This window comes from Acipenser ruthenus, chromosome 29 (genome assembly GCF_902713425.1).
Source record: "Acipenser ruthenus chromosome 29, fAciRut3.2 maternal haplotype, whole genome shotgun sequence".
NCBI classification, from domain to species: domain Eukaryota; kingdom Metazoa; phylum Chordata; class Actinopteri; order Acipenseriformes; family Acipenseridae; genus Acipenser; species Acipenser ruthenus.
The window spans coordinates 12,904,164-12,927,615 of NC_081217.1; the positions used below are offsets into that span (position 1 = coordinate 12,904,164).

The 23,452-nt window shown below is 44.2% G+C and overlaps 2 non-coding genes across 2 annotated transcripts; one reads left to right on the forward strand and one right to left on the reverse strand.

Moving 5' to 3' along the window:
• The first annotated feature begins 19,527 nt into the window (after nucleotides 1-19,527).
• trnas-aga (transfer RNA serine (anticodon AGA)) lies at nucleotides 19,528-19,609 on the forward strand. The gene has a single exon. It is a non-coding gene; the product is annotated as a tRNA-Phe (tRNA).
• Nucleotides 19,610-20,931: 1,322 nt separating this feature from the next.
• LOC131702283 (small nucleolar RNA U3) lies at nucleotides 20,932-21,142 on the reverse strand. Its single transcript, XR_009309433.1, has one exon. It is a non-coding gene; the product is annotated as a small nucleolar RNA U3 (small nucleolar RNA).
• Between the last annotated feature and the right edge of the window lie 2,310 nt (nucleotides 21,143-23,452).

Below are 23,452 nucleotides of genomic sequence, written 5' to 3' on the forward strand. Positions count from 1 at the left end.
GGGACGAGGCATTCTTTTTGTCATTCGCCTTTCTGTCAAGCCAGTAAACCTGTATATAATAAGAAACATTCAACAGCTCGGAAACACCATAATAGAATCCAATGCCTTTACAAATGTGTTTTGAAACTGTTCATTTTTCACCCAAATGCGGTTCTCAAAAATTGTTTTGCCTACATTTTTCTATTGCTATTATTATTTTTTCCAGAGTAAGACGAAAAAGCAAACATCCATGAAATAGGTAAACACTGCTACAGCGCTTGAACTGTCTCAACAAACGTTCAGCTCTAAAACGTGTACATTGAAAGTCTATTAACATCTTTAACACAATCATGTGTGTTCCAATAGCGGCTATTCCACATGGTGATCAATAAAGTGTGTATGTGTAAAATCCAAATTTGCATAGCTTGGGCTGGTATGGCTGACGCGTATCCATCTAACGTTATCCAATCCACACAGACTCCGTAGTAAAATAAAGCAATACAACTTTTATTCCTCAGGTTTCCACAGGTTAGTATTCACAGTTATTTTACAGGATCTTCAGCGTAATAACAGATAAGTTATTGACTGGTAATTTCCACAGAATAACGAAGATTACATGACACGGTAAGAAAACCGTGAGGCTCCAAAGCTATGTCTACAACAGAGTAACAAGTGACAGTTATTTTCCGAATTTATACAAAAGCGCGCGAGCCCCAGAACCTAACAAAGCTCGCTCTCTTAAAGATATACTACCCTATTACTGTAAATGCGTAATAGACAAATATAATGTATCAAAATATGTCTTCTCATAAATAATATAGGCAAAAAATACTAATTGGCTCCTACATACCGGCCCCTAATTGTTATCTAAATCACAAAACAATTACTAACCAAATAAAAAACAAGGAGCCAAGTTAACTGAAAACCTTTTCTTGAGCAATCTTGAGTCTTCAATTACCTTACATTACCTGGAGTCAGAGGTTACTAGTACATAGTGGCAGCAGTGTGGAGTAATGGTTAGGGCTCTGGACTCTTGACAGGAGGATTGTGGGTTCAATCCCCAGTGGGGGACACTGCTGTTGTACCCTTGAGCAAGGTACTTTACCTAGATTGCTCCAGTAAAAACCCAACTGTATAAATGGGTAATTGTATGTAAAAAAATAAATAAAATAATGTGATATCTGTATAATGTGAAATAATGTATAATGTAACAATTGTAAGTCGCCCTGGATAAGGGCGTCTGCTAAGAAATAAATAATAATAATAATAATAATAATAACATGACTCACCGTAGGAGAACAGTCTTTACCACTGTCTCATTCTTATTCAGCTTCTTGAAGTAGACAGACCTTAGTGATGGGTCTGTACAGTACGCTGGTCTTAGTCTTGATGCGGACCTGACGTACAAATCCATGTCTGTCTGGCACAACCTGGATGACCTTTCCCATGACCCAGGAATTACGAGGTGCTGAGTCGTCCACCACCAGCACGACATCTCCAACAACGAAGTTGCACGACGCACGTGACCACTTCTGGCGCTCCTGTAGCTGAGGTAGATATTCCCTAGTCCACCTCTTCCAGAACAGGTCCGACATGTACTGGACTTGCTTCCACCTTCTACGAGAGTAGATGTCTTCCTTCTGAAAGAGCCCTGGAGGCAGAGACGGCTTGATCTTGAGGAGCAGCAGGTGGTTAGGTGTTAACGCCTCCAGATCGTTTGGGTCATTGGATGCCTTAGTAATCGGACGACTATTGATGATAGCTTCTGCCTCACACAGAACAGTGTGAAGGCCCTCCTCGTCCAGAGCTTGTACTCTCAAAGTGGCATTAAGAATCTTCCTTACTGACCTGATCAACCTCTCCCAGACACCACCATGATGAGATCCAGTAGGGGGGTTGAACATCCACTTGATTCCATTCTGAAGGAGAGTGTTTTTGATCTTGGAGCAATTCCATCCTTTGATTGCTTCCCTAAGTTCACGTTCAGCTCCAATGAAGTTAGTTCCGTTGTCTGAACGAAGCAATGACACTTGACCTCTTCTGGCTATAAAGCGGCGAAGTGCATTGATAAACGAGTCTGTATCCAGAGATGACGCTACCTCAATATGGACAGCCCGGATAGCCATGCAGGTAACGATAACCCCATACCTCTTCACGACACTTCTTCCACGCCGAACCTCAAATGGACCAAAGTAGTCTACACCAGTGTTCGTGAATGGAGGTTCATCCGGCAAGACTCTGTCCTGGGGTAGATCAGCCATCTGTTGTCGCCCAGCAGCACCATGAAACCGCCGACAGACAACACACTTGGATAGAACTCTTCTTATAGCTGCATTGGCACCAGGAATCCAATAGTTTAAGCGCAGCTTGGATAGCATATGGTTGCGACCACTGTGACCCACATCCTGGTGGATCTCACGTAGGATAAGCTCTGCCACATGGAGGTCTTTCGATAGGATGGCAGGGTGTTTAGATTCTTCAGGCATAGCTGCCCTACTGAGTCTTCCACCGACTCTAAGTACTCCATCTTGTAACACAGGGTTGAGCTTATAAATATGACTGCTCTTCTTCACACTCTCACCCTTCTGCAGGGTGGATATCTCCTCAGGAAACTTCTTCCTCTGGCTGTAGCGGATAATCTCCAACTCAGCATCCTTAAGGTCCTTCACAGTGACGTTTCTCTTGTCTAGGCTTGCTTTGAAGCTCTGCATCTCCTTGTCCAGCACAAGTTTTTGTCGATTCTTATCATCCTCAGACTGAGCGATGGCCACACTCAACTCCTTCCTCTTTTGACAAAAACGCACCAGAGTGCCTCTCAACTTGAGGACCCATGCCACTGCCCTCTTAAGACGAATCCAAGAAGAGAAGTGTTCCATCATCTGCTGAATTGTATCCAACTCCTCTTCAGCAGTCAGAGTGTACACCACAACATCCCTTCTGACCTCTGGGTCCTCCATGGCAGAATCTACAGGGAGGTCTGGGTACTCTGGCCAATCCTCCTTCGACTTCACAAGAAAGTCTGGCCCTGAGATCCAGGCTTCATTTCGCATGAAGGAATCCACCTTCAGTCCCCTCGACGCATGATCAGCTGGATTCTTGGCAGTATTAACGTACCTCCACTGCGAAGCTTCGGACATCTTCAGAATCGCTGATATTCTATTGGCCACAAAGGTGTGGAACCTAGTGGTCTCATTTTTAATGTACTTCAGTACAGCAGTACTATCTGTCCAAAACACGGAATCTTTGAGCTGCAGCTGCAGCTCCCTTCTCAGCATCTTATCCATGCGTCCTGCCATAGTGGCTGCAGTGAGCTCCATGCGAGGAATGGTGGTTGTCTTGAGCGGAGCAACTCTGGCCTTCCCCATAACAAAGGAGCAATGTACTTGATTGCAGCTGTTCCATTGCAGCAGGTAGCTCACTGTACCATAGCCTTCTTCACTCGCATCTGCAAAATGATGCAACTGAGCAAATGAGGAGTCTCCAAAGCCTGCAGGTTTAAAACACCGCTCAACCTCAAAGTCTTTCAGCAGATGGAGCTCTTTCATCCAGTCATACCACTGCTGAGCAAGCTGATCTGGTATGACATCATCCCAGCTTAGCTTCATTCAGCAAAGCTCTTGCAGGATCTTCTTAGCTGGCAGAACCACTGGCGACAAGATTCCCAAAGGATCATAGATCGAGCTGACTACAGAAAGGATACCCCTTCTGGTAAAAGGCCTGTCTTGAATGACAATTCTGAACTTGAAGGTATCAGACTGGACACACCACTGTACGCCTAATGCTCGCTCTACAGGGAGTACATCTTGTTCCAGGTCCAAGTCCTTGACTTCCTTGGCTCTCTCCTCTTCGGGAATGGCAGACAGTACACCTCGACAATTACTCATCCATTTCGTCAGTCGGAATCCTCCCTTTGCACAGATGGCTCTCATGTCATGATACAATAACACAGCTTCTTCCTTTGAGCTGACTGATTTCAGACAGTCATCGACATAAAATTGTGCAGCACTGTGTCGACCACCTTGGCGTCAAACTGTTCTCTGTTGTCTTCGGCACATTTTCTGAGGGCAAAACTGGCACAGCTTGGTGACGACGTTGCACCGAACAAGTGCACGACCATCTTGTACTCCACCATGGCTAGTCTGATGTCACCCTGTGGCCACCAGAGAAATCTGAGAAGGTCAGAATCTTCAGCTGGCACTTTCACTTGATGAAACATGGCTTCCACATCAGCCATAATCACCACTGGCTCCTGTCTGAACCTGGTGATAACACCTATCAGAGTGCTGGTGAGATCCGGCCCCTGTAGCAGCTGGTCATTCAATGTGGTACCTTGAAACGATGCCCCACAATCGAACACCACACGGATCTTCTTCTTCTTGGGATGGTACACACCGTGATGTGGTATGTACCATACCTTTCCGTCATTGCGGCTGGCCTCCTCGCAGGTAACCCTCTTGGCATAGCCTTTTGCGATGATGTTACCCATGAATGCAGTGTAGTCGGCGTGAAACGAGGGATTCTTGATTAACTTATTTCTTAAATTCAGAGCGCGCTGCTCAGCTACTCTGCGGTTGTTCGGCATGTTGATCACTTCATTCCTTAACGGCAGCCTAATGCTGTAATATCCGTCCACTAGTTTGGCAGACTGTGAGACCAAATCCATAAACTGGTGGTCTTCCCTTGACATTTCCAGTTGGTCATCCTGACCACACTCAGGGAAATCATTCTTGAACTGCTGACTCCACAGCTCATCCAGCCTGGCCACTGATATTCGGTTTGTTGTTACCTGGATCAGTCCACTTCTTATCCCGTTACCTGTGTCTTCTCTAAGAGGACCATTCACAGTCCATCCCAGTATGGTTCTCACTGCATAAGGTCCATCATCAACACTACTGATGACCTGCCATGGCTCCATTGCCTTTGGCGTGTTCGTCCCTATCAGCAGCCCTATCTCTGCGTCAATATGAGGGAGTCGCACTTGTTCCAGGTAAGGCCACCTGTTCACCTCCTTTTGCAGTGGGATGTTCTCCTTGCTCACTGGAATGGTCTTCTGAGCGAAGACATCTGGAAGATCTATGAAGTTGCTGTCCTCCAGACTGCTCACCTCCAAACCTGACACAACCTGACTGCTGACAATCTTTTCTTCACCCATGGTTCTCAGCAGTATGTCTATCTTCCTACCGTTGACATTGAGCTCACTCATAAGCTCCTCAGTGCAGAAAGTGGCAGTACTGCCTGGGTCAAGGAAAGCATAGGTAGCCACCACTTTATTGCCCTTCTTCGACTTGATTCGAACGGGTACAATAGCCAAAATGCTGTCAGCGTCACCGGCCTTGGTGCGTCCACAGATCGCCTTCTCTGTTCCAACGAAACCACTGGTGACTGACCATTTTTCACCATCTTCTGATGGCTCTTCCTGCTCTTTCTTGAGAGTAGCATTTTCCTTGATCTTCATGTGCAACACAGTAGGGTGTGTCAACGAGCATACTTTGCAACTTAGCTTCTCCTTGCAAGTTTTACTCATATGTCCTTTTTTCAGACAGCCAAAGCATAGCCCTTTGCTCCGTAGAAAGTCAATCTTCTCCTTGTGAAGAGACTTCTTCATCTGTTTACACAGCTCCATGCTATGATCACCTTGGCAGAAGAGACAGGGCTTGGTAAATGCACTGCTAGGACTGCCATAATCATTTCCCATAGGCCTAGACTCTGTGCCTTCCGTCTGGTTGTCCACCGGTGTGGCAGCTGTGGTGAAACTCTTCCTGCTACCACTTGTCTTGTGTGACTTTGAGTAGGTATGAGACTTCACTTGTCCCCTCACTGCAGCGGCATCCTTTATGTCTCCAAACAGCGGGTGCAGTGCTATCTTAGCTTGCTTGTTGACAAAGTTGACAAGGTCTTTGAACTTTGCTCTTCGTTTCTGCCGCTCCTGTATATCACAGGCCATGCCTCTCCACCTCTCCCTCAGCTTGTATGGAAGTTTGGCAATAATAGCACACATGTTAGCTGCATTGTCGAGCTCTTCCATGTACTCCATATCCGTCATGGCATTACAACATCCAGTGAGAAAGAGAGCGTACGAATGGAGTGCCTCTCCATCATCAGACTTAATGGTAGACCAACTCAGAGCCTTGTCTATGTATGCCACAGAGACCTTGTATGCATCTCCAAAGTGCTCTTCCAAAAGCTTCTTCGCTTTACGATACCCTCGTTCTGGATCCATGTGGAGGCAGCTCCTAATCAACTCTCTGGGCTGTCCATTGGTGTATTGCTCCATGAAGTAAAGTCTGTCCTTGCTGCTATCTGTCCTATCCTCCACTCCGTGTTCAAACGCTCTGATGAACAGCTTGTACTCCAAAGGGTCCCCTTTGAAGATGGGTATGTCCAGTGGTGGTAGTGTAGATAGCCTTTGTTGTTTCACCAGGAATTCTGTTATATTGTTTTGTCGCAGCATGACACCGTACAACGTCCCTGTAACATCATCTTCTGGTAGAGCTGCACTGGTAGGTGTTCTTTGGTTACTGAAACTCAACTGTTGTTCTCCCTCCACAGCAGTACGTACGGCAGTAGAGGTAGGCTGGCTTTGGCTTCGAGCTTCAAGTGACTCTTCATCTTTGTTGCTATAACTAACCCTTTTCATAGCAGGTAGGACCTTGTGTGACTCCAGGTAGGAGTTCATTTCATCACTCAGGCATTTGGGTGGGACTTGAAAACCCTCCAACTCTTCCAAAACCTTAATTTTAGCATTTGAGGCTGCTCTTCTCTCTGAGCCTTTAGCTGGATTTCCTGTCTGTCTAAAGCTTGTTTTTGCTTCAGAGCAGCTGCTTGAGCTAGCAAAGCAGCTCTTTCTACTTCAGCCTTTAAACGTGCAGATGAGGCAGAAGATGAAGCTTGTGAAGAAAGCCCAGCGTGACTTTGTTTTTTCCTCCGAGTAGTAAATGACGCACTAGATATGCTATCTGATTGCTGTACCTCTTCATCACACTGCCTAAATTGCTCCATACGTTGATGGACTTCTTCCATCCATACCTCTGTTTTCTCTATGAATTCTCTGAATAAACTAGCTTTGGGCTCAAACCAGTTAAGCTGATCATCATTCATATCCTTCTCTGATTGCTGCTGAAGTAACCGTTTTACTGATGTGTTTAGCTCACAAAAATCCCCAAACAGCTGGCTGAGCTCAATCATCAGCTTGTTCTTAATTACTTCCAAGTTACCATCATCATCCATTAAATGATGCATCTCATTCATTTTGCCTGTCAGCTGACCTAGCTTGGCTTTCCGTGAGCCGATGAGACGATTCTGCGTTTCCTCCATAGCTTTCACTGTAGGTTTCACTTGCCTTTTAACCACAGGTAAAACAGCTAACGCTTCATCACCATCCATGATGACGTAGCTTAGCTAGCACAGTACGTTCCAAAGCACTTCCAAAGTATAGCTGCGTCACACTAAATACAGCAAATGGTCCAATATTCCACTAATATTCCTTCACGACGTCTGACACATAGAACTAGCAACGAAGGAGATAAATCCGGAACTGTACTATCCCTTTTTACTGTCACATAAATAGCGAAGGCTACACTGAGAAATAAACAAGACTTACTTTGCTGTCGAGTTTGCCCATTCAACGCGACCTTCCGTATCTTTCTTTGTACTTGTCCTAGTATCCAAAAGCTCCTTTTTTACACGTTCAATTTTCCAACCGGAGCTGGGTTTTCTTACTATATGTATGTGTAAAATCCAAATTTGCATAGCTTGGGCTGGTATGGCTGACGCGTATCCATCTAACGTTATCCAATCCACACAGACTCCGTGGTAAAATAAAGCAATACAACTTTTATTCCTCAGGTTTCCACAGGTTAGTATTCACAGTTATTTTACAGGATCTTCAGCGTAATAACAGATAAGTTATTGACTGGTAATTTCCACAGAATAACGAAGATTACAAGACACGGTAAGAAAACCGTGAGGCTCCAAAGCTATGTCTACAACAGAGTCACAAGTGACAGTTATTTTCCGAATTTATACAAAAGCGTGCGAGCCCCAGAACCTAACAAAGCTCGCTCTCTTAAAGATATACTACCCTATTACTATAAATGCGTAATAGACAAATAAAGTGTATCAAAATATGTCTTCTCATAAATAATATAGGCAACAAATACTAATTGGCTCCTACAATCCTATTGAGATGTTGTAGCAGGACCTGAAACGAGCAGTTCATGCTCAAAAATCCACAACTGTCACTGAGTTGAAGCAGTTCTGCATGGAGGAGTGGGCCAAAATTCCTCCATGGCGCTGTGAGACTAATCAATAACTACAGGAAGCGTTTGGTTGCAGTTATTGCTGCTAAAGGCGGCATAATCAGTTATTGAGTCTAAGGGGGTGATTACTTTTTCACACGGGGGTATTGGGTGTTGCATAACTTTCTTTAATAAATGAAATATGTATCAAATTTGTGTTATTTGTTCACTCAGGGTCCCTTTTATCTAATATTAGATTTTGGTTGAAGATCTGATAACATTCAGTGTCAAAAATATGCAAAAATGCAGAAAATCAGACAGGGGGCAAATACTTTCACAGCACTGTATTTATATATACACACGTATTGTACACATTTTTTCAACACTGAAATTACATATATAAAACATTTTGGATAGACCATTTAAGACTTTATTAGGAAGTAATTAGGAAGAGTTTACCCGAGCAGGTCTCTGTATTCCAGCCAAAATATACAGACAAGAGTTAGAGCAAAGGGTTGCAACCTCTTCCCCTCCCCAGAGGAAATGCTGCGATACATTTGGTTTAGTCAATTTTTTTGACCCTCTTACTGTACTTAAATATTCAAACAAGAACGTTTCGTGTTCTGCTACATTAAATTTGGTTTTAAAAAGGGTGCCGATCTCCTCTCTCATTTGCCCTTCTGACCATTCATTACTAAAGGAAATCTTGCCAATAAGGCCACATTCAGCTAGTCGAGCTCTATTTTCCCCTCTGGGTATTGTGAATGAAGACCCTGAATGGAATGGTAAACACACAACATCCTTGGTGTAAAATTTGTGTCTTCTACGAAAATTCCCACGATGAAGGTTGGCTCTTCCCAAGGGTGGAAAAGAAGGGAGTGGAACATGCAATGTAGGAAAAAATACATTTCATACTTACTAATATCACCAAATATAATATTATCACATATTTCGGATGAGACATTTAACCAAGGTCCTGACTCTCGTGGTCATTAAAGATCCCATGGCACATTTTCACATTTTTTAAATAAAGCCTTATCTTTCTTACACAAATATATATATATATATATATATATATATATATATATATATATATATATATTACATCTTATCAAAGCCCAATCAGCTTAGAAGTGACATGAAGAACCTATAAAATCATACTTTTTTTTATCGTATTTAATTTTAGCCTAATAGGTGTATGGAGCGGGCATGTTATGGTTGTGACAATATTGAACTAATTAGTTTGGTTAATTTAACAAAATTATAAAGGCCATGTGCTGTCCTTAAATTTATAATTGAAACAATTATTTGCAGAAAGTAGGCCTATTATTCTTGTCTGGCAACATAAGCGTGCAATTTTACAGAGGGAGGGCGCCAAGCAGGACCGTAACTACGGCGGGGCGAGCGGAAAAATTACTTCGTTTAAAAAAAAAAAGAAAAAGAAAAAAGGCCAGATTTATTAACCCTATGCTGCCGACTACAGTTTGAGTGTGTGCTCATTGGTTGGTTGCCTCATTATTTTTTTATTAATGTTCTTAACAATGCAAATTTACAAATAAAAATAGGCAGTATTTATATCTACATACAATACATATTATACAAGTATTATACATATCCTAACTCCTATAACGTCGAAAAGAAAAGAAAATGGGTAGGGGGCGCGAATATTCTTGCTCGCCCCGGGAGTTAATACTTAGTTACGGCTCTGGCACCAATGGAAGACGCGGGAAATGTCATTGTACTGTATGGTACACTTATTACATATCGTGCCCGCCTTTACATTTATTAAATCGCGACACTCATTCAATCTGAAATAGCTTCGGACTAGTGTTAGAGCTATAGACTACACCAGGGGTTTTCAACCTTTTTTTGAAACTGCACCCCTTATGTCTGGAGATTTCAGGTCGAGTACCCGTTTATAATTTTCACTCTACTGGATGGCACAACAGTTGCAATAAAAGGACAAAATAACAAACAGTACGCTTAATTCTTAAAATTTTTAATAAGTATTTGGATGCACAGAATTAAGAGGCATGTATTTACTAATCTATTTGGAAACAGTCGTATTCGCTTTCTATTCGGCAAAGTTAGTAGAAATAATAGTGTGCATTGTAAACGCGAACGTTTACTTCCCATCTCCGCATAATTACGTGCCATTTAAAATGTTTACCTAAACATAAAACTATAATAACTACTAACAATCATGTCATTTTTATTTGTGCTTTTCTGAGTCATCCTGTGTACCCCCTATGACCCTTAGAAGTACCCCGGTTGAAAACCCGTAGCATAGATATACGTAAATTCTAAGGCCTATTATGAAATTAAATAAATAAACAAAAACATTTCGCTAAACTTACCGAATGCGACTGTCGTAGTCCCACGGATGACATCCTTACCCGTCCCTCAGTTTCTGGTGGTTGAGCACCGCTGGCTGTTCCAGCCTGTAGCGCGGCCCTTACACCAGCAGCAACTGCGCGCTCGACGATTACATGTAAGTCACTGGAATCCGCCATGACGTCTTTCTGAACGTGAACCTAACAGACGTCCGTGGATATTTGCCCGCCCTTCTTAAGAATGCTGACGTCCCAAAGTGGGCGGAGCTCATTTGCATACAAACTCCAGATTTAGCTGGCCAGTTAAATTTAGCTAAATGTTAAATCTTGTTAAGAGATTTAATATTTAGTTAAATATTTAGCTAAATGGTAAACCTTCTAACTAGATTTATAAATTATATCTGAATGTACACATTTAAAATTTTTTTTATTTATTTTCACGAGATTTATAAATCTGTCGAAAAAATACAACATTTAAGTTACATCTGGGAAAAAAGACGTTTTTTTACACATGGCACCCCATAAAAAAATGCCTAATGCTTAAACCCTCCAATAGCCGCTATTTTAGTTAATACACAAGTTGATAAAGTGCAGGTGTGCAATCAACAGTTAACAGGCCTTTTATAACTATACATTGTAAACACATACACAATTACAGTGAGGATAATCAGGACAAAGACGCTAATCTAAAAGTCTAAAACAACCAATAACACAGAAAAAAAGTTTGTATGCAGCGCTCCGATAATTACATCAAAATTCACAGGATCGTAATTACCAACTCAGAATACAGACAATGCACATTCTCTTTTGTAATCAACCCCATACAATTGCGACCGACGTCTAAGAGCACGTGGGATACTTCACTGAAACCACTCCAATATGGAGCGGACCAAACTATTCAATATGAATAGTAGTAGTTTACCACTAACTAGCGCTTCAGCCAATTCACAGCGCCTCAGTATTATTACACTTGAAAAGTTACAATCCTTAACAAACAGTAATTCCCGACCCGTGCTCTCAACTCACAAATCTCTCAAACCTGATTGCTCTCTCGCTGATTAACCCCACCTGTTTTTATACAGTTGGCCCCATTACGAATTAGCACTACAATTACTATGGCGACAAATAGTCTCCCTGAGGTTTAAAGGGACAGTGCAACAGTAAAAATGATAAAAATCACACAATAAAACTCAATCTTATTACATCCAAAAAAATAAACAATACATCCATTGCACATCCGTTACACATTGCCTGCCTTCCTCCTTTGCAGTGTAAAGTCCATCAAATGTGTGCTTAAAATCTGATGAATACGATTGCCATTTGAACCGTAAATATTTTAGTTATATGCATACAGTGTTCCCTTTCAAGTCGTAAAATAACCATCAAGGTATGGGATATTGCCATCAGGCAGTAGGGATTGGCTGAGCTTTATAGCAAAGCTGCCGATATGCCTCCGCGCGAGCTGCCGTGTAAGCCCGCCCCCCTGGGCTTCAGCATCGGTAGCGGTAGGTACTAGAGCTTGTAACTGTCTGTACTCATTGAGCTTAGGCTTGAGAAGCTGGTTTTTGCCCCTTCTCCGAGTTTATTTCAGTTGCATTTATTGTTGGTAAATTTGGTTATATAATTGTGTATATATATTTTATATATTACTTTATATATCCTGTCACGCTTTGCTTCGGCATCGCGTTTTTGTTTAACCTCGTGGTCTTCGTCTTTTCTTTATTAGTATATTATTAATAATATTTAGTTGTGTGTTTTTTGGGTTTTGTATATATATTATATATTGTTATATATATATATATATATATATATATATATATATATATATATATATATATATATATATATTTTATTTGGACGCGCGTCATTGGCCTCGGTCTTGCTTGGCTAGACCGCGTGTGTATGTGGAGTCTGCTCTGCAGCCCTCTATAAATCTTCCACTGCTGTGTGTTCCCCACCGCGTGGTAGCTGTACGGTTTGCCCTACAGTCATTCATACAGTACACTAAGCACTTGCTGCAGCATCCCCCCCCCCCAAAAAAAATCCCTTTTCACCATTAAGAAGATGACCACAAAGCACAATACTCCCTTAAGCACCAAGGTAAGTATTTCACCAAATAAGACACTGTACCAGCACTAGCGTCTCTGCTCTGCGGGTCAGCTGACGCTTAGGCGTCTCGTGCTAGCGTCTCGACGCTCGGTACTCGCTCTGCGTGGTGTCAGCGCTTCGGCGCTTGATGCAGCGCTTCGGCGTTTGGGACTTGGTGCTCGACGCTTGGTGCGTCGGTGCTCGGCGCTTGACACTTCGACACTCGGCGCTTCGACGCTCGGCGCTCGGCGCCTCGACGCTCGGCTCTTGGTGCCTCGACGCGTCGGAGTTCTGACGCTCGACGCTCGGCGCTTCGACGCTAGACGCTCGACGCTCAACTCTCGACGCTCGACGCTCGGTGCTCGACGCACCTTCGATGTCATGCTCGACGGAAATGTCGTGTTTCCATTGTTGCACGTCTTGCCAGGCGAAGCTGCCTGCCAGTGATCCGCACGATGAGTGCGTGGCATGTCTTGGTCCGCGCTGACGGATAGGGCTTTTTGCCACCGTTGTGCTGGTTTTCAGACACGCACCCTTCGGCAAAGGGCTAAGAAATCAGTGGGTGGGCACTCTCCCTCCTTGGGATCTTCCCACACCATTTCAGCCCCGCCATCATCTACGGCGACGTCGCCAGGGCGACTGCAGCTCTCCACGAGCTTGGCCTCCCAGATTACAGCTGGTCAGAGGTCCCCCACCAGACGTGCTAGGGCTCGCAGCCCCTCCCCATCTAGGGTATGCCCTCGTCGGGAGTCTAGGTCGCCCTCCAGATCGCCTCGACGTAGAGGACGCTCTCGTTCCCCTCGTCGCGACAGGCGATGCAGAGACAGGTCGGGGGTGGTAGAGCTAACCTCCAAGATGTCTCAGTTCATGGAGATGATGATGGGACAGCAGTCTCTTCTCATGTCCCTAGCTAATGCAGTGTCTCGAGCCCCAGAACAACTCACTGGGCCCGTCGCCAACCAGCCAGTGGCTCCTCTACAACCTCCATTGGCCGTTTCCCTTCCACTGCAACCTCAGGACTGGGATATCGATGCCATTTCCAGGGATGCATCTGACATCCTGGAAGGGGACAGTATAGAGGCTGAGGTAGCCTCCCAGCACTCGGATCAGGTCGCTGAGTCCGAGGTGATGGATACTGACGACCCTCTGTGGTCTGTGGTGGACAGAGCAACCCGCCATTTGGGCATCGATTGGCCTGGGACAGAGCTTCCCCGGCGATCTCTGTTTGAGTCGCCTTCAGCCCAGTCCCATCAGTCCAGGATGCTTCTGGCATTCCCGGACTTTGTTAAAGAGGTGCAGTCTACTTGGGGGGCTCCGGCCTCTGCTCCTGCGATGTCTCGCAAGGCTTCGGCCTTTACTATGCAAGGGGCTAGTGAGGCCGGTTTAGCGTCCTTTCCACCGGTGGATGCTGCATTCGCCGCATTAGTGAAGACGCTGACACTATCTGGGCTTACTAAAGACCCAGCTTGCCCCAATAAGCAGTGCAGGACCACAGAGATACACCTGAATAAAGGGTACTCTGCGGCCTCGGAGGCAGTTAGACTGTCTAATATAGCCAGTCTACTGACGGTTTACCAGGCGGCACTCCTTCGAGACCTACCTGAGTGCCCTTCTGCGGCCCTCAGAAGCGAGCTAGGCACACTCAGTTAGCTGCTGATTTAGCTAGCCCAGCTCAACGTGCGGGCTCAGGGCAGGAGCATCGTGTCTATGGTGGTGGCCAGAAGACATCTCTGGCTCTCGCAGGCGAGAGTGCAGAAGCCTGACAAGGCCCCTTTGCTGGATGCTCCGATTACACCCGGACACACATTTGGTCTGGCGGTGGAGGAGATGTTGCAACGCTCCGTCAAGGCGCGGGAGGCGTCGCTGCAAATGGCTAAGATGTGGCCAAATAAACAGTTCCAGCCAAAGCGGCCTCCGGAACAGCCATGGCGTAGGACACCATCACAGCAGCAGGCGCAACCACAGGGTAGTAGGACCTCCCTCATAGGTCCATCAGCGCGCGGCCAGCCTGGGTTTGCAAGACCGCGGCGCGTAGAATGGCGCCCTAGAGGAGGTGGCAGATCACGTCCTCGTGGCTCTGGCCAGGCCCCTCGTGAGCAAGCACAGCCAAAGCAGCCCTGAGGCATCCAGGCAGCTGTTAGCCCACCCTTACACTGTTCCACAGCTCCAGTTCTGGCAACAATGCACCAATGATATCTGGGTGCGCAAAACTATATCCACTGGGTACACCCTTCAGTTCCAGTTAAAGCCACACCCCTTCAGGGGGGTGGTCGTAACTGTAGTGAAGGACCCGGTTCAGTCCTCAGCTCTGAATGTGGAAATACAGGCATTGCTCAGGAAGCGTGCCATTCAACAAGTAGACCCTGCTCTGATCGACCAGGGGTTCTATTCCAAATACTTCCTAGTGCCCAAATAGGACGGCGGGTTCCGCCCTATTTTAGATCTGCAAGTACTGAACAAATACCTACGGCGGTTATCGTTCAGGATGCTTATGCACAGGCACATCATCCAGTCAGTCCGACACGGCGACTGGTTCACCACCGTGGACCTGACAGATGCGTACTTTCAAGTTCCCATCTGCCCGGGTCACAGGAAGTATCTGCGTTTCGCATTCCAGAGCAGGGTGTACGAGTTTTGTGTCCTCCCATTCGGCCTGTCACTAGCTCCTCGAACCTTTTCCAAATGTATGGATGCCATTTTAGCTCCCTTGCGGGCTCAAGGCGTCCGACTGCTGAACAATCTGGACGACTGGCTCGTCTGCGCGCAGTCAAAGGAGCAGTTGGCACAGCACACAGTGATGGTTACAGACCATCTTCAGCGGCTAGGTCTGAAGGTCAATTCAGAAAAGAGCCGCCTCGTGCCGAGCCAACAGACCGAATTCTTGGGTCTGCATCTGGACTCAGTGTCCATGGAAGCGACCCTGTCGACACAAAGAGTTGCCTCGCTGGAGCGGTGTCTCTCCCTATTCAGGTTGAGAGAAACAGTCAGCATGGAGCTGTGTCAGCGCATGCTGGGGTTGATGGCTGCCGCCTCGCAAGCCCTTCCTTTGGGCTTAATACACCAGAGACCTCTGCAGGCCTGGTTCAATGCCTTCGCGTTGCATCCGCGGAGAGACAAGCACCGCAGGTTGAGGGTATCCCAAACCTGCTGGGAAGCACTGCGCTGGTGGAAAGTTCTGTCGAACATCCGCCAGGGCGTACGCTTGTGTCCCATCTTCCGAAGGGAAGTCATCACAACCGACGCTTCCAACCAGGGTTGGGGAGCAGTCTGGAATGGGACAGGGACACGTGGAGTGTGGTCAGGACCCTGGAGGTCAGCCCACATCAATGCTCTGGAACTCAGAGCGGTGGACCTCGCCATTCGGCACTTCTTGCCAGTGCTTCTAGGCAAGCACGTGTTAGTGCGGTCAGACAACACCACAGTAGTGGCGTATATCAACCGCCAGGGCGGCTTGCAGTCCCCCGGTCTTCATCGGATGGTAACACGGCTGTTGCTTTGGGCACAACCGCTTTTAGCCTCTCTGCGTGCGGTTCACCTACCGGGCAGAGTCAATTACGCAGCGGATCTTCTGTCCAGAGGAGGTCCTCTTGCAGACGAGTGGCGTCTTCACCCTCGGGTGGTAGAGTGCATTTGGGAATGGTTCGGCACAGCGCAAGTCGATCTCTTTGCTTCGCGAGAGACCACGCACTGTCGCCTATGGTTCTCGGTGAAGGACCTCGACAGCCCCCTAGGAGTCGATGCACTGGCTCATGAATGGCCGCCAGGGCTCCTGTATGCATTTCCACCGATTCCGATGCTCCCCGCCTTCTTGGAGAAGGTCAGGGTAGAGCAAGCGACAGTGATTCTGATCGCTCCTCGGTGGCCTCGGAGGATATGGTTCCCGAGTCTGGTGCAGTTGTTGCACGGTCGCCCGAGGGAGCTCGCTCTGCGAGCGGACTTGTTGTCCCAAGCCCAAGGAGGGCTATGGCATCCAAACCCCAAACTCATGCAGTTATGAGCTTGGCCCCTGAGCGGGAGCGCCTGTCAGCCTTAGGGCTTTCGACGGCGGTTATATCGACCATTCAGAGTGCGAGAGCGCCCTCTACTAGGTCGCAGTATGCGTATAAGTGGCAATTGTTTCAAAGTTGGTGTCTGGCTGAGGGCCATGACCCGGTCTCCTGCCCTATGGCAGTGATATTACAGTTTCTGCAGAAGCTGCTAGATGAGGGGAAATCTCCCTCTACACTTAAAGTGTATTTAGCCGCCATTTCGGCTTGCCATGTACGCATTGACGGGTTATCACCTGGTTGCCATTTTCTGGCATCTCAGTTCCTGAAAGGCGCAAGACGCTTGCGGCCTCCAAGGATGACCAGTTTACCGTCATGGAGCCTTGATGTGGTGCTAGAAGCCCTTACCAAGGCACCGTTCGAGCCTCTCCACAGTGTGGATATGAAGTTCGTGTCTATAAAGACTGCGTTTTTGCTATCAGTGGTATCAGCAAAACGCGTGGGCGAGTTACATGCACTTTCGGTGCATTCATCATGTACTCGTTTCGCAGGAGACGGTTCTAAGGTCTCCATGCGTCCAAATCCGGCCTTTTTACCCAAGGTCATATCCCCGTTTCATATGAACCAACCAGTCGAGTTGATGGCGTTCCATCCTCCTCCTTTTTCTTCCCCAGAGGAAGAGCGGTTACACATACTCTGCCCTGTGCGGGCATTGAGGTGTTATATTGACCGCACAAGGACTGTGAGGCAAACAGAACAGCTGTTCGTATGCCATGGTTTGGGTCAGCTGTTGTCTAAGCAACGCCTTTCCCATTGGATAGTGGATGCTATTAAGTGAGCATATGATTCTATGGGCCTTCTGCCACCAGGACAGTTGAAGACACATTCCACTAGGGGTATGGCAACATCCTGGGCCCTATTTAGAGGGGTGCCGGTGCCTGACATTTGCGCTGCAGCCAGTTGGGTTACACCGCATACTTTTACGAGGTTCTACCGGTTGAATGTACTGGAATCCTCTGCTCCGTCATTTGGAGCATCTGTGTTACACTCTATTACGCCTCAGGTTGCTGACGTATAGAGTGGTTGACAATATGGTGTGACTATTCCACCTTAGGACAGGCGTCATTGCGAGCATAGATGCTGAGGCGCAGCTCCGCATATGCGTAGATGTACTGCCTACGCAGTTGCGTTATGACTTAAGTCTGTCCTACTGCCGAGAATCCTCCCTCGCGACGGCTTGGGTACACTGTTCCCATACCTTGATGGTTATTTTCGACTTGAAAGGGAACGATAAGTTGTGGATGCAACCCCGGTTCCCTGAAAGTGAAAATAACCATCAAGCCGTGAGGTCGCTCCGGAAGCCTTCACGGCCTGAAGAGCAAAAGAGGAAGTGACTCTCCGCGCGTTGCGTGTAGTAAGCTCCCAGGGGGGTGGGCTTACACGGCAGCTCGCGCGGAGGCCTATCGGCAGCTTTGCTATAAAGCTCAGCCAATCCCTACTGCCTGATGGCAATATCCCATACCTTGATGGTTATTTTCTCTTTCAGGGAACCGGGGTTGCATCCGGAACCTATCATTCTGTTGGGCTCCGAGGGTGTTATCTAATAAAACAACGTAATCGGTGAGCGCGTTCGGCTTAACCAAAAGGTTGGTGTTTCAAGCCCACGCAGGGACGAGGCATTCTTTTCGTCAATCGCCTTTCTGTCAAGCCAGTAAACCTGTATATAATGAGAAACGTTCAACAGCTCGGAAACACCATAATAGAATCCAATGCCTTTACAAATGTGTTTTGAAACTGTTCATTTTTCAAACAAATGCGGTTCTCAAAAATTGTTGTGCCTACTTTTTTCTATTGCTATTATTATTTTTTTTCCAGAGTAAGACGAACAGGCAGACATCCATGAAATAGGTAAACACTGCTACAGCGCTTGAACTGTCTCAACAAAAGTTTAGCTCTAAAACGTGTACATTGAAAGTCTATTAACATCTTTAACACAATCATGTGTGTTCCAGAAGCAGGTAATCCACATGGTGATCAATATAGTGAATGCTGGCTTGTTCACATATTAGCAAGGCGTTTTCAGGATTCACGCATATTCTGAACAAGCACACTAGAATATGGTAATGAAAGGACAGGAAAATAACAGGTTTATTGGCTCTGGTCTTGTATCGTCACCCTGACTAGGTTACCAATGCGCAAATATGAAGCATATTAAAACTTCTTCACAATCTTAAATCTTCCCACATGGATTTCAAACACTTACTGATAAGTACGGCCATATCCCAATGTAACTGCTTTGTTTGGATACCGACGATGGCTTGGATATTTGTTAAACCACGATACTATTGTTACCACTTTCTTTAGTACTACCAAATGTGCGTTTCCCATGTCAGCCCTAGTGGCCTAATGGATAAGGCACATGCCTCCTAAGCCAAGGATAGTCGGTTCGAGACCCATCTAGGTTGGGGTGTTGTTATAAAAACGAACATAATTATGTTATGTTTTATTGGCATGTGATATTTTGTTGATCTTGTTATCTGCTAAGTCCGCTCACTCTAGCCAGAACGTGCTCGAGTGCTCTGGCAGCAGCCATGAAGCAAGTCAGTTTTTCAGTTGAAATAAATAACTACTTTGTTTTTGTGTATGGGGGTGTTTTGAAAAGATCAGTTAAATAGCTACGTATTTTGAAATAAAGATGTATTCATTATTAAGAGCATTAACACAATGTATATTGTATTTACATTTCCCATGTGTGCTTGACTTCTATAAATCGATGGAGTTTCAACAAAGGCATTTGACTTTGGTTCATTTGTTAGCCTATACTACCATCTACAGCATCACAACGGGTGTCGTTTACTTCTTTTGACTTCTTTTGGATATTTTCACAAACAACCGTGCGAGCATGTAGTCGTGGCCGAGTGGTTAAGGCGATGGACTAAAAATCCATTGGGGTTTACCAGCGTAGGTTCGAATCCTGCCGACTACGTAAGCTTTCTTTTTAATTGTATGTGTTCATTGCTAATACATGTTTAAAGATCAGGAATCTGAAATATTATTGGTTGTACTTCCCAAGCTTTCGGTGGACGTTTTAGAAATAAATTAACAAGAAGAAATGTCAGTGTGGGATTCGAACCCACGCCTCCATGGAGACTGCGACCTGACCGCAGCGCCTTAAACCGCTCGGCCATCCTGACTTACACCGACGAATTTACACAACACTGCAGCACACTGCTGAACCTCCAATGTCTGACGCTGCAGTAAATCACCTGGCGTGTGCGTGTACTTATTCTTTTTCTGTTTATATTAAGAAGGGCGACTTGTTTTGTCGCATTATGTATGGGACCACAAGGACACTCCTCTTACAGAAAGAAAATATACTGCAAACAGAGCGATCGCTTCACGGTTTGAATCAAAATCAGAACAGTCTGTTAGGAAATGAACTTCATTAAAAAACCACAAAGGCATTACATAAATGTTACAGAAATATTTCGTAGACAGAACAGTTGTAACATATTTGAGTACATTTCTAAACAATCTGCTAATAACAGACATAATCTCAAAGCGCTATAATTTATTTTCAGCTCTTATGAAAGACAAGTATGGTTGTGCATTATATCACAGAAAACAGGATAATCCTAGCGCTTCATTTAATCCCTCGGGTTGTACTGTATGGAGATAGAAGATCCATTTGGATTCACATTGTCATAGTTTTTGATCGAGATTATCACCTCCTCGAGCTTGAAATATTTTTTCGTATGCCACGGTATTTCAGATCTGAAATGGAATGTTTGGCATCTACGAAATGTCTAGCTAGTGGTGAATGGATATCTTTTCTCCTAATTGAACTTTTATGCTTGCTCATTAATGCGCAATCGTTACTGTCTAGTAGTTTTACCAACATATTGCAAATGGCAAGGACAAAAAATCAAATAAATGACATGCGTTGAAGCACAGGTCATCACTTGTAAGACACTGTACTCTTTTTTCGTTGTATGGCTTGTAAAATGCAAATGCATTATCACAGGCGGCACAATTACGACATGGAAAAAAAATCCAGTAGATTTGTCCAGTACACCTAGGTCTCTCGAACTTTTATATGAGTCAGCCCTTAATAAACACTGTCTGTGTTCATTTCTGTGTACATAACATTGTCTATAAACAATACCTGTTATGTAAGCCTATTGGTATCAAACCAATCGCAATTAATGCGATCCGTGTTTTCAGTCCATTTGATAGTTTTAATCAATCATCGAAAAAGCAGCAGTGCTTTGCAACTGTAGTTCGTCTTTTGTACCTTTTGATAAGATACCCACTCAGAACGTGTCCGCTTCCTCCAGCCCCCGAAGGAACACTGGAGCGGTCATCAATAACAGCGAGCAGTTAGCCAAAAACAACACTCGCTGTCTCCTTCATGCTCAAAAACGAACACTCTCACTCTTCCTCGTGGATAGCGAGTCCAAACACTTTAGAAATGCATTTCGCTAGCATTATATAAAGTTTATTAAAAAATTAAAAACACATTATAATCAATCACAAAACAAAACAAAAGGAAACTAAATATAAATCATAATCCTTTACAGGCTTGGTTACAAAACAAATCCTGACATTCTAAATCAGTTTAGAAAAACAAATCACCAAGTGAATTAATTTTCCATTTTTTAAAGCCACAGCTTTACCCAAAGCCACCATGTCTAGCCAAACATAATCTCTTATTTTTACAATTACAATTTTACAAAAATCATTAACAGGAGTCTCAAGTTTTAAGTTGTACACATTCCGATTTCTCACTATCCACAATGCCTCTTTTACACAGTTAATAATAATCCACCCTTTTTCACTGGCATTTGTTTTATTCCCATTCTTTGGCCCATACAGTATCAAGTTCACACACATATCTTGATCTCTAATAAATTTCTTTGACAATCTCGTCACTCTTTTCCAGCATTCTTTTGCATACACACATTCAAAAAACACATGTTGGATTGTTTCTGCAGCTGTACACCCTTTTTTTTAACACATTTGTCTGACTTTACCATATGCTTTTTATACAAATGTTCCTTACATGGTAACCTCCCATGCACTGATAACCATGCCACATCTTTTTGTCTATTATTTAACCTTGAATAATTTACATTTTTCCTTATGGTTTCCGAGGCTCTGTCATTCAAAAGCCTTACTCTGCACAGTTTTACAATTATCTCTTTCTTTTTTATTAATTCTTTTGCTGACCAATTCCCTTGCATCTTCTCACACAGGTTATTTTGCATTATAAAGCTCATTGTTTTCCTTTATAAAAAAGGCATTTTATCACTATAAGGCACTGTATGTGTCAGTTTCATTAAACCCATTTTCCTCAAAGACTGACCAAAATAAAACCTAGCAAAGAAGCTATATTTTTTATTCATTTCAAATGCTGCATTAATTGTGTAACATACAAAATGCACCCATAGAACATAAATGACATTTGGAAAACCTTTTCCACCCTGGTTTCTCTGCACCATTACAGTTTCCCTTTTCACCTTTTCAAATCTCCCTCCCCAGAAAATTGGAACAAGTGCCTAATTATTGTTCTACTCGTCACCAAGTTGGGTGGGAACACCCTTGCCACATATAATAAAATTGGCATCAATATCATTTTAACAATCAATAGTTTCCCTTCTAGTGTCAATTTTCTCAATTTCCAATATTCAATTTTTATTTTTAATTTTCTTAAAACTTCCACCCAATTCTTTATACCGTTAATTTCTCTATCAAACACCACCCCTGAAATCTTTACCCCCTCCTCCTCCACTATTAACACCCTCTCAATTTTCTCTTTTTCTTCCCACTCCCCCATACACATGGCATGGCTCTTTTCTATATTAATTTTAGAACCAGAAGCTCCCAAATAGCCTCATAATATCTAAAGCTTTGTGAAAAGAATAGTTATCTCTGCAAATCAGAGCTACATCATCCATGTAGGCTACTAATTTCACATCTTGTTGTCCTGAACCTGGAATTATCACCCCTGTTATCTGTTTTGATTTCCTTATTTTTGCTAATACAGGTTCTAATGCAAATATGTACAACAGTGGAGACAAAGGGCACCCCTGTCTTACTCCAGAATTTACTTGAAATGTCGGTGACAATAACCCATTAACCACCACCCTACCCCTGACCTCTTGGAAAAGCATTTTAATCCATTTAATAAATACTGAATTAAATCCCATATATTCAAAGACTTTAAAATCAATTGAGACAGATATTTTTTGTTTGCAAGAGTGTGGGATCCCGTACTCTGATTATTATTATAAGCTTAAACAGGAATGGAACGTGGGAGAATCTGTGTGGTCTGGGTCCAATACAGAGAGAGCTGCAGGGCTTGTTTTTTTATTTAAAAACCCAAATATTATGGTAGTGGAAATACACAAAGTATTCCCGGGACATTTATTAGTTGTAGATGTTAAATATAGAGACACAGAATTGCGGCTAGTAAATGTATATGGGTCTCAGTCGAGGGTTGAGAGAGTTAAATTGTTTGAACAGTTAAGGGTATTTTTAGTTACTAATAAAATATTGCTTGTAGCGGGGGATTTTAATTGTGTCATATTAATTGAAGACCAGAAAAAAGAAAAAAATAGATGTATCTGGTAATCTTTTGAAAATTCTGATAAATGAAGCGGGTTCAATAGACGTTGCAAAAAGTTTTTGTCCCTCTGACCCAGGGTACACGTGGTCTAATAGTTCCACTAGTTCAAGGATAGATTTTTGTTTTGTTCCATGCTCTGTAAATATTTAGAATTTTAGTTTAGAATCTGTTTTTTTTTTCAGACCATAGAATGTTAAAGAT